Consider the following 11,782-nt stretch of genomic DNA (forward strand, 5'->3'; position numbering starts at 1 on the left):
TACTCCGAATTAAATCTTTGAACACTGATTGGATTTGGTGTATCCTCTGACTGCATGATTTATTCCTATGGTTTGCAGAATCATTGTTTAATAATTGAGTAAATCATGGTTTTTATTATGGTTGTTGGTTATCAACTTGAATACAGGATTTAGCACTGGAGTAATCTTAACCTCAGACAAACTGAGGTTGTAATCGTCTCAAGATCTTGAGAAAAACTTAATTAATATTGTTAATTTCTAGTACATATGCTTGTTTTTACCATAGATATAGAATGTGGTCCGTTTTTTTTGTACACCATATCTTACTGGAAACCCTCTTATCCAAATAAGGCTGTAAAAACATTCCATGCAAAATGTCTCCTCTAAACACACCCTTATATCCAGTCCACACCCATTACTGTATTTAACAGAGCCTTAGCCGAGCCAAAGACCGGTCTCGGTAAACAGGTAAATTGAGGCTCAATAAATAAATGGAGGTTTCTATAGACTTTCTGTTCTCATCTCAAATCTTTTCTCATGCCATTTTATGCTGTCAACCAAAAGCACCATATCCAATGTTTTTTGTTGTCATATTGTTCCATAGATGATCGTTAGTTATCTTCCTGAAAGTACTAGCCCATACAATGTTTATATACATATATATTATATACACACACTTAAAAAATGTTTTTCTTGAAAACAATACCAGTTTAAGTATATAGAAATACATTTTTATTAGAAATTACAACATATTTAACCCATTGGTGAACACTTATTTAAAGTAACATACAGTAATGCAAATGTTCAAAGCAGTTAGAAATCTTATTGCACTGAATTGTGTGTTGCTAAAATGTTGATGATCTTCTTATGGTCTAACATGCGCAAATGAATGGGTATTGTGTGCCACATGCGAGGTTCCTCCAGCCCTGGCCCACTACAAAAGGAAAAACAAAAATGTGTCATTTTAGTAATTTAATCTGTCATATTTGAATCTGTCATACAGTTCTGGGACCAGGCTACCTGCCATTCATTTCCAGGTAACATAAATAAAGGTTAAATAAATAAAGTAGTTGCAGTGCTCTGGCTGTGGTTGTAAATTCCTGAACGGTCGACCCACTTTTTTTTGTCATTTAGCAGATTACTTACAGGAGCAATTAGGGTTAAGTGCCTTGCTCAAATGCACAATGGCATATTTTTCACTTAGTCAGCTCGGGGTTTCGAACCAGCTACCTTTCAGTTGCTGTTACTGGCCAAATGCTCTGAACTGTCCATTCTGAACCACTAGGTTACATACAGCTGCACTACTGTTCCTTACCACTTACAGATCTGATATCATGCCTAGCTGCATGAGTAAAATATCAGAACTATTTTTGCATGTGACCTGAGTGAAAAACTCTGGGTCAAAAACGTTCTGCTCACGCCACGTTGTCAGGGGAGCCTTTCTCTCACCTCGAGGTCGAATCCAGCGATCCAGGCGGTGGCTCTGTTGGCTGTTCTTGTTATCTGTTGCAGGTAACAATATTCAGATGAAGAGCCGCCGAAGGCCAGGCTGGCGCCCAGTTCGTTGCAGTGTTACTGAAAGGAGAGGGGGGAGATGTGTGTGTGCACATGAAAAAAAGGTTGAGCACCCTCAGTGACTATTTCAGTAAATACCAACAACAACAAAAACGCACAGACATTTTGAAAGTCCACAATTTGCTATCATATTAATAAATTCATGTCAAGCACTCAGACACTAATTACATTGGGAAGTGCATTATATAGATGACTAAACTCAACTCCATGGTGAATGAAGTTTCTGATGAACTCCAATAACGGAGTTGAGCAGAGACCAGGCTTTGTGGAATTCAGCTCCGACAACATCGATTAGCCTGAGGTCAATGCTTTAAAAAAAATGTAAATTATGAAACGCTTGCCTTGTTTGTCCTCTGTAGTTCTTAGTTTCCTGAAATCTATACTTTTTCAATAAACGTTAATCAAATACAACCACCAAATATTTGCTCATTGCTGTTGCTCTAAGATGGCAACTCAGAGCAAATGCATGTGCCAATTGAATCTCAACAAGGAAATACCTAGCTAACAAATGTTCCCACAACTTTAGAGTACATTCCCTTAATGTTTTCATAGAATGTTCCAGTGATGTGCAAGGACTGTTTCTAGGAGACCATTCAAACAGAACTTACCCAGAACGTGGTTACCATGTTCTCAGAATATTCAAAAGTAATGTTCTAGACACGTTTCCTGGGAACGTTGTAAGAACATTAATGTATCCAGTTTTGAGGGTTAGGAGAATATTCCATCAACATCACACAGAACATGGTTGCCATGTTCTCAGAATATAGGATATTAATGTTCTAGACATGTTTTCATGGGAACTTTGCAAAAACATTCCTATGTCTGATGACGTTTAAAACCGGATGTTCTGTCATGGTCCCCTGGAGGTTTTTGTTTAGTTTCCAGCATGTTCCTGGGACGTCTTTGTTTTTTAGGCTGTCACCTGATGGTTCCAAAGAAATGTTGTCCCCTCAAAAAAATATATATATATTTACACACCATCCATTGTTACTGTGGCCGAGCCAATCAAGGCCCTAATTGGTGTACCACTGATCTATTTACAGCTCTTTGTCTGTTGGCAAGGTTAGGGACACCCACACACACAGTGCTTTGAACATACAATGTTTTCAACTTACAAATTTGACACACATGATTACATTGTGGATGTTCATTTATACAGTAATTATAATGAATTATGTCCTCACCTGGAATTTGAACTCGCAACCTCTTGGTCCACAGCGTTCTGATCTTCCTGCTACACATTTGATGAAGTTTTGACCTTGGGAGAATCAATGTAGTTGATGGAGTTCATCAGAAACTTCCTTCACCATGGAGTTGAGTTTAGTCAGCTAGACAGAGGAGTGTTCACAAACATGAAACACTTGGACTGGTAGCTGAACCATCCGTCAGGGCAGAACCTGCGTGGCGCTGTGAAGGCGACGATCAAACATGATCAAGGCGTTGATATTGGCAGGAGCATGACCTTGCTGAAGTACAACGTTTGATCTCATAATGTAAAATATGAATGTTTATTTAGTCTTTGGTGTTTTTTTCCCCCTACCTGTTGACAGATCCAAATTACACTTGTCTTTCGTTATGTGGCCATGTATTGCAGCACGTACCACATCAGTAATAGTAGAACAAGTAATAGTAGAACCAGTAACGGTGATAGTTGTGACTTTATATCATTCACAGTGAAGTGTCAATATACCTATAGGTTTAGGTTCAATAGCCTCAGCCTGTACTTCCTCCTCTGGAAAAGCACAAACAATACACGTAATCAGAGAACAACATCATTATTTTGCCACCAGCAAATCACTATGACAGGGAGTTATAGATACCATATAAACATACGTTTGTTTTCGTGCCTTTAGTATTTTATAGTTGACATGTAGTTTAATGCATTTGTTTCATACCAATGTGAAGTCTCACTAAAGGGGAATCCCTAAACTATAATTGATCAGGAACAGGTACATAATAGACAATGATGGTCCTGCTTGATGAAAGCCCATAGAGACTAACTTCCTGCCCTCCAGGACACCTACACCACCCGATGTCACAGGAAGGGCGTTAAAGATCATCAAGGACAACAACCACCCGAGCCACTGCCTGTTCACCCCGCTATCATCCAGAAGGCGAGGTCAGTACAGGTGCATCAAAGCTGGGACCGAGAGACTGAAAAACAGCTTCTATCTCAAGGCCATCAGACTGTTAAACAGCCACCACTAACACTGAGTGGCTGCTGCCAACATACTGACTCAACTCCAGCCACTTTAATAATGGGAATTGATGGAAATTGCTGTAAAATATATCACTAGCCACTTTAAACAATGCTAATTAATATAATGTTTACATACCCTACATTATTCATCTCATATGTATATGTATATACTGTACTCTATCATCTACTGCATTTTTATGTAATACATGTATCACTAGCCACTTTAAACTATGCCACTTTGTTTACATACCCTACATTACTCATCTCTTATGTATATACTGTACTCGATACCATCTACTGCATCTTGCCTATGCCGTTCTGTACCATCACTCATTCATATATCTTTATGTACATATTCTTTATCCCTTTACACTTGTGTGTATAAGGTAGTAGTTTTGGAATTGTTAGGTTAGATTACTCGTTGGTTATTACTGCATTGTCGGAACTAGAAGCACAAGCATTTCGCAACACTCGTATTAACATCTGCTAACCATGTGTATGTGACAAATACATTTGATTTGATTCGCGACTTAACTGTCCTGGGGCTTCACCCAGCTTCTCTCTGGTGCAGGAGCCTCAATCCTTTAGTATTTTAGTGACTCTAGTCAGTAGACTGGACCCTGGTTTTACAGTAAGTATCATAAGTATTCACCCCCACTTAGATTTTTTTCACATTTTGTTGTTACAAAGTGGGATTTAAATGGATTTAATTGTGATTTTTTTTTTGTCATTGATCCACACAACATAGTCCATAATGTCAAAGTGAAAAGATAATTCTACAAATGTTTACAAATTAAATAACAAAAATAATGTAATTGCATAAGTATTCACCTCCTTTATTTAAGCAAGCCTAAATTAACTTCAACAAATCACATATTAAGTTACATGGACTCATTCTGTCTGAAATAATAGGGATTGACATGATTTTTGAATAACTACCCCTTCCTCTGTCCCCCCATACATATAACATCTGTAAGGTACCTCGGCCAAGTATTGAATTTCAAGAACAGATTCAACTACAAAGACCAGGGAGCTCTAAAGCCTCATAAAATAAGGGCAGTGATTGGTAGATGGGTAACATTAAAAATTAGACATTGAATATATATTTAAACATGGTCAAGTTAATAATTATGCTGTGGATGATGTATTAAACCACCCAGACGCAACAAAGACACAGTCGTACTTCTGAACTGAGCTGCAGGAAACTACTCAGGGATGTCACCATGAGGCAATTAGTGGATTTAAAACAGCCACAGAGTTCAATGGCTGTGATGGGAGACAAATGAGGATGGTTTTTCCACAATAATGACCTAAATGACTGTGAAAAGAAGAATACAAATATATATTTAAAAATGTGCATCCTGTATGAAACGAGGCACTAAAGTAATACTGCAAGAAAACACAACAAAGGAATCAACTTTTTGGACTAAATGCAAAGCCTTACGTTTGTGGAAAATCCAACAAAACCCATCACTGAGTAACTGCCTCATTATTTTCAAGCATGGTGGTGGCTGCATCATGGTATGGGTGTGTTTCCCAATCCTGGAAGAGGGGCCTGAGTGAAAAGGTTTGGGAACTCCTGACTTACAACACAAGGCCAAATCTACACTGCCCACTGGGCAAAAAACTGGTTGAGTCAACTTTGTTTCAAAGTAATTTCAACAACAATAATTAAATGTGATAACGTTGAATCAACATGGAAAACTGATTGGATTTGCAATAAGGCATCAAAGTAAGATATATTTTGTTTACATAACCATTAACCTAAATCCAATGACATGGTGACAATATTTGTTGATTTCACGTTAGTTGACAACTCAACCAAACTAGACATTGAACTGACGTCTGTACCCAGCGGGTGCAGTTGCTTACCAAGGAGACAGTGAATGTTCCTGAGTGGCAAAGTTAGTTTCACTTAAATCTATGGCAACAATATGTGATTATACAGATATACTAATGTCAAGATATGTCACACTATTCGTCTTCATAATTTAAATTGAACATTCATTTGCAAGAGACAAAGTCCATTTCATCAATAGTTATTGCTCTAGTATCCTATGGTGCCACTGATACCAATGACATCTATAGTGCCACCAAATCAAATCAAATTTTATTTGTCATATACACATGGTTAGCAGATGTTAATGCGAGTGTAGCGAAATGCTTGTGCTTCTAGTTCCGACAATGCAGTAATAACCAACAAGTAATCTAACTAACAATTCCAAAACTACTGTCTTGTACACAGTGTAAGGGGATAAAGAATATGTACATAAGGATATATGAATGAGTGATGGTACAGAGCAGCATAGGCAAGATACAGTAGATGGTATCGAGTACAGTATATACATATGAGATGAGTATGTAAACAAAGTGGCATAGTTAAAGTGGCTAGTGATACATGTATTACATAAGGATACAGTCGATGATATAGAGTACAGTATATACGTATGCATATGAGATGAATAATGTAGGGTAAGTAACATTATATAAGGTTTAAAGTGTTTAAAGTGGCTAGTGATATATTTACATAATTTCCCATCAATTCCCATTATTAAAGTGGCTGGAGTTGAGTCAGTGTCAGTGTGTTGGCAGCAGCCACTCAATGTTAGTGGTGGCTGTTTAACAGTCTGATGGCCTTGAGATAGAAGCTGTTTTTCAGTCTCTCGGTCCCAGCTTTGATGCACCTGTACTGACCTCGCCTTCTGGATGATAGCGGGGTGAACAGGCAGTGGCTCGGGTGGTTGATGTCCTTGATGATCTTTATGGCCTTCCTGTGACATCGGGTGGTGTAGGTGTCCTGGAGGGCAGGAAGTTTGCCCCCGGTGATGCGTTGTGCAGACCTCACCACCCTCTGGAGAGCCTTACGGTTGAGGGCGGAGCAGTTGCCGTACCAGGCGGTGATACAGCCCGCCAGGATGCTCTCGATTGTGCATCTGTAGAAGTTTGTGAGTGCTTTTGGTGACAAGCCGAATTTCTTCAGCCTCCTGAGGTTGAAGAGGCGCTGCTGCGCCTTCTTCACAATGCTGTCTGTGTGAGTGGACCAATTCAGTTTGTCTGTGATGTGTATTCCGAGGAACTTAAAACTTGCTACCCTCTCCACTACTGTTCCATCGATGTGGATAGGGGGGTGTTCCCTCTGCTGTTTCCTGAAGTCCACAATCATCTCCTTAGTTTTGTTGACGTTGAGTGTGAGGTTATTTTCCTGACACCACACTCCGAGGGCCCTCACCTCCTCCCTGTAGGCCGTCTCGTCGTTGTTGGTAATCAAGCCTACCACTGTTGTGTCGTCCGCAAACTTGATGATTGAGTTGGAGGCGTGCGTGGCCACGCAGTCGTGGGTGAACAGGGAGTACAGGAGAGGGCTCAGAACGCACCCTTGTGGGGCCCCAGTGTTGAGGATCAGCGGGGAGGAGATGTTGTTGCCTACCCTCACCACCTGGGGGCGGCCCGTCAGGAAGTCCAGTACCCAGTTGCACAGGGCGGGGTCGAGACCCAGGGTCTCGAGCTTGATGACGAGCTTGGAGGGTACTATGGTGTTGAATGCCGAGCTGTAGTCAATGAACAGCATTCTCACATAGGTATTCCTCTTGTCCAGATGGGTTAGGGCGGTGTGCAGTGTGGTTGAGATTGCATCGTCTGTGGACCTATTTGGGCGGTAAGCAAATTGGAGTGGGTCTAGGGTGTCAGGTAGGGTGGAGGTGATATGGTCCTTGACTAGTCTCTCAAAGCACTTCATGATGACGGAAGTGAGTGCTACGGGGCGGTAGTCGTTTAGCTCAGTTACCTTAGCTTTCTTGGGAACAGGAACAATGGTGGCCCTCTTGAAGCATGTGGGAACAGCAGACTGGTATAGGGATTGATTGAATATGTCCGTAAACACACCGGCCAGCTGGTCTGCGCATGCTCTGAGGGCGCGGCTGGGGATGCCGTCTGGGCCTGCAGCCTTGCGAGGGTTAACACGTTTAAATGTCTAACTCACCTCGGCTGCAGTGAAGGAAAGACTGCATGTTTTCGTTGCAGGCCGTGTCAGTGGCACTGTATTGTCCTCAAAGCGGGCAAAAAAGTTATTTAGTCTGTCTGGGAGCAGGACATCCTGGTCCGTGACTGGGCTGGATTTCTTCCTGTAGTCCGTGATTGACTGTAGACCCTGCCACATGCCTCTTGTGTCTGAGCCGTTGAATTGAGATTCTACTTTGTCTCTGTACTGATGCTTAGCTTGTTTGATAGCCTTGCGGAGGGAATAGCTGCACTGTTTGTATTCGGTCATGTTACCAGACACCTTGCCCTGATTAAAAGCAGTGGTTCGCGCTTTCAGTTTCACGCGAATGCTGCCATCAATCCACGGTTTCTGGTTAGGGAATGTTTTAATCGTTGCTATGGGAACGACATCTTCAACGCACGTTCTAATGAACTCACACACCGAATCAGCTTATTCGTCAATGTTGTTGTCTGACGCAATACGAAACATGTCCCAGTCCACGTGGTGGAAGCAGTCTTGGAGTGTGGAGTCAGCTTGGTCGGACCAGCGTTGGACAGACCTCAGCGTGGGAGCCTCTTGTTTTAGTTTCTGTCTGTAGGCAGGGATCAACAAAATGGAGTCGTGGTCAGCTTTTCCGAAAGGGGGGCGGGGCAGGGCCTTATATGCGTCGCGGAAGTTAGAGTAACAATGATCCAAGGTCTTTCTACCCCTGGTTGCGCAATCGATATGCTGATAAAATTTAGGGAGTCTTGTTTTCAGATTAGCCTTGTTAAAATCCCCAGCTACAATGAATGCAGTCTCCAGATGAATGGTTTCCAGTTTGCAAAGAGTTAAATAAAGTTTGTTCAGAGCCATCGATGTGTCTGCTTGGGGGGGGATATATACGGCTGTGATTATAATCAAAGAGAATTCTCTTGGTAGATAATGCGGTCTACATTTGATTGTGAGGAATTCTAAATCAGGTGAACAGAATGATTTGAGTTCCTGTATGTTTCTTTCATCACACCATGTCGCGTTAGTCATAAGGCATACGCCCCCGCCCATGCGTGGAGAAACCCGTTGGCTGCACCGCTTCGGATAGAGTCTCTCCAGTGAGCCACGTTTCCGTGAAGCAAAGAACGTTACAGTCTCTGATGTCCCTCTTGAATGCTACCCTTGCTCGGATTTCATAAACCTTGTTGTCAAGAGACTGGACATTGGCAAGAAGAATGCTAGGGAGTGGTGCACGGTGTGCCCGTCTCCGGAGTCTGACCAGAAGACCGCCTGGTTTCCCTCTTTTTCGGAGTTGTTTTTTTTTGGGGTCGCTGCATGGAATCCACTCCGTTGTCCTGTTTGTAAGGCAGAACACAGGATCCGCGTCGCGAAAAACATATTCTTGGTAGTACTGATGGTGAGTTGATGCTGATCTTATATTCAGTAGTTCTTCTCGACTGTATGTAATGAAACCTAAGACGACCTGGGGTACTAATGTAAGAAATAACACGTAAAAAAACAAAAAACTGCATAGTTTCCTAGGAACGCGAAGCGAGGCGGCCATCTCTGTCGGCGCCGGAAATACAACTGGTCTTGGTTCTCATGAAATATACATAAGGTTTATATACCAAATGTATATACCAACTTATCATTCTCAAATTCATTAGAGGTTGAATTCATTGAGTCTTTATAAAATAAAATCTGGAGTCAATCTGACTTTTGGTTCATGAGAGTATTTTTAGCATTAGCATATGTGCTAACGTGCATCTAACAGTGTGGGCATATTTGAATGCAGCAACAATTGTTTTATCAAAACCATTAAACATGGATATAATGAGTCTAAATACAACATTTGGAGTGAATCTGAAGTGAGGTTCATGAGGAAATTATTTTGAGTTTTAGAGTTACATGCAAACAATGAGTTGTTACTCGTTTCCTTGTTTTTTTTATATATATCAGTAACAAATTCAGTGTGGTTCATGTTAGGTATGTCCATGATAGTTATGACAAGTTTCAAGTTCATAGATGACTGCGGAGTGGATTTACAGTGGTTTAAATGGGCACATAAAATTGGACTCAGACATCTTTTGACCAATCCCTTAGCTTTTCTCAAACTAAGTTAAGACATATACCATGGCCTCCCGAGTGGTGCAGTGGTCTAAGGCATTGCATAGCAGTGCTAGCTTTGCCGCTAGAGATTCTGGGTTCGAGTCCAGGCTCTGTCGCGGCCGGCCGCGACCGGGAGACACATGGGGAGGTGCACAATTGTCCCAGGGTTTGGGAAGGGTTTTGCCGGCAGGGATGTCCTTGTTCCATTGCGCACTAGCGACTCCTGTGGCGGGCCTGGCGCAGTGCACGCTGACACGGTCGACAGGTGTATGTTGTTTCCTCCGACACATTGGTGCGGCAGGCTTCTGGGTTAAGTAGGCATTGTGTCAAGAAGCGGCTTGGGTTGTGTTTTGGAGGACGCACGGCTCTCGACCTTCGTCTCTCCCGAGTCCGTACAGGAGTTGCAGTGATGAGACAAGACTGTAACTACCAATTGGATACCACGATATTGGAGACAAAAAGGGGTAAAAAAAAAGACATGTACCATTTCTTCAGTAAAAAGTCTGGGTTCTCTTCATTGCACACAACCCTGCATGGTGGAGATTTTCTGGGGTTCTGTCCCTTTCTCTCTCTATTTTATCTTTTTCTTTGGACTGACCAGGAGGCAGCAACAGTAACAGTGGCTTGACCTCGGCTGGCGCTGCCTTTCTGGTCAAGCGGGAAAAGGCAGAGAACACCTTAAGGACTGGGGAAGTGGAAGGGTAAGAGTGGCTTGACCATGACCCGACCTGACTCGCCAGTCCACTGACCACCCATAACCCCCCGGCATCCGGAACCAGCAACGGACCAGCTGCCTGAGGAGGAGACGACGGACTGCAAGCCTTGAGGCGAGTAGAGTGCTGCCAGGGTCAAGCCTTATTCTCTCTACCCTTGGCCTGCAGCCCTCCTCCCCTGCCGTTTTTTACCCATCTGCCCTCCTCAGGCCACCAACACCGACCAGACCAGGACCAGCTGACCGCCAACCACCCAGAGCAAACCAATCAGCATCTCTTCCAGAACCAGAAGAGCGGAGGAAGAACCAAAGACACCAACCTACGCCTGGAGTGAGCAGGCCACAGTAGAGTCCCCCCCCATTGACCTATGGGTCACAGGCTTCCAGGTGTGTCTGCCTGCTGTGAGGTCCTTCCTCCCTCTGCAGGATCACAGACCTCCCTAAACAACACCACCACCCACCTGAACAAGATGACCAGGATAACCCCAGGACTGATGTGCCACTACAACATGGTGAGGCTGATGCTAATCCCCAAGAGGAGACTGTAGAGTATGGAGCCAACAAACACCGGGGAGCAGCAACAACAACCGCCAGACCAGAAACCATGGATTTCAGCAGGGTAGTTCTCCAGTGAGGTATGGGATTTGTGCAGTCTTACCTGAACTGCCTGATGAAACCCCCAGGGCCACAGTAATCATTCAAAGCCCTGTAGTTACTAGAACAGTTTTGGTCTAAATTCAGTATAAAGACTCAGCACTGTTTAACAAACTCAGAGCCTTTCCGACACAGAATCCAAGGTACAGTGCCTTGCGAAAGTATTCGGCCCCCTTGAACTTTGCGACCTTTTGCCACATTTCAGGCTTCAAACATAAAGATATAAAACTGTATTTTTTTGTGAAGAATCAACAACAAGTGGGACACAATCATGACGTGGAACGACATTTATTGGATATTTCAAACTTTTTTAACAAATCAAAAACTGAAAAATTGGGCGTGCAAAATTATTCAGCCCCCTTAAGTTAATACTTTGTAGCGCCACCTTTTGCTGTGATTACAGCTGTAAGTCGCTTGGGGTATGTCTCTATCAGTTTTGCACATCGAGAGACTGAAATTTTTTCCCATTCCTCCTTGCAAAACAGCTCGAGCTCAGTGAGGTTGGATGGAGAGCATTTGTGAACAGCAGTTTTCAGTTCTTTCCACAGATTCTCGATTGGATTCAGGTCTGGACTTTGACTTGGCCATTCTAACACCTGGA

This window comes from Oncorhynchus mykiss, chromosome 18 (assembly GCF_013265735.2).
Source record: "Oncorhynchus mykiss isolate Arlee chromosome 18, USDA_OmykA_1.1, whole genome shotgun sequence".
In the NCBI taxonomy this organism is placed as follows: domain Eukaryota; kingdom Metazoa; phylum Chordata; class Actinopteri; order Salmoniformes; family Salmonidae; genus Oncorhynchus; species Oncorhynchus mykiss.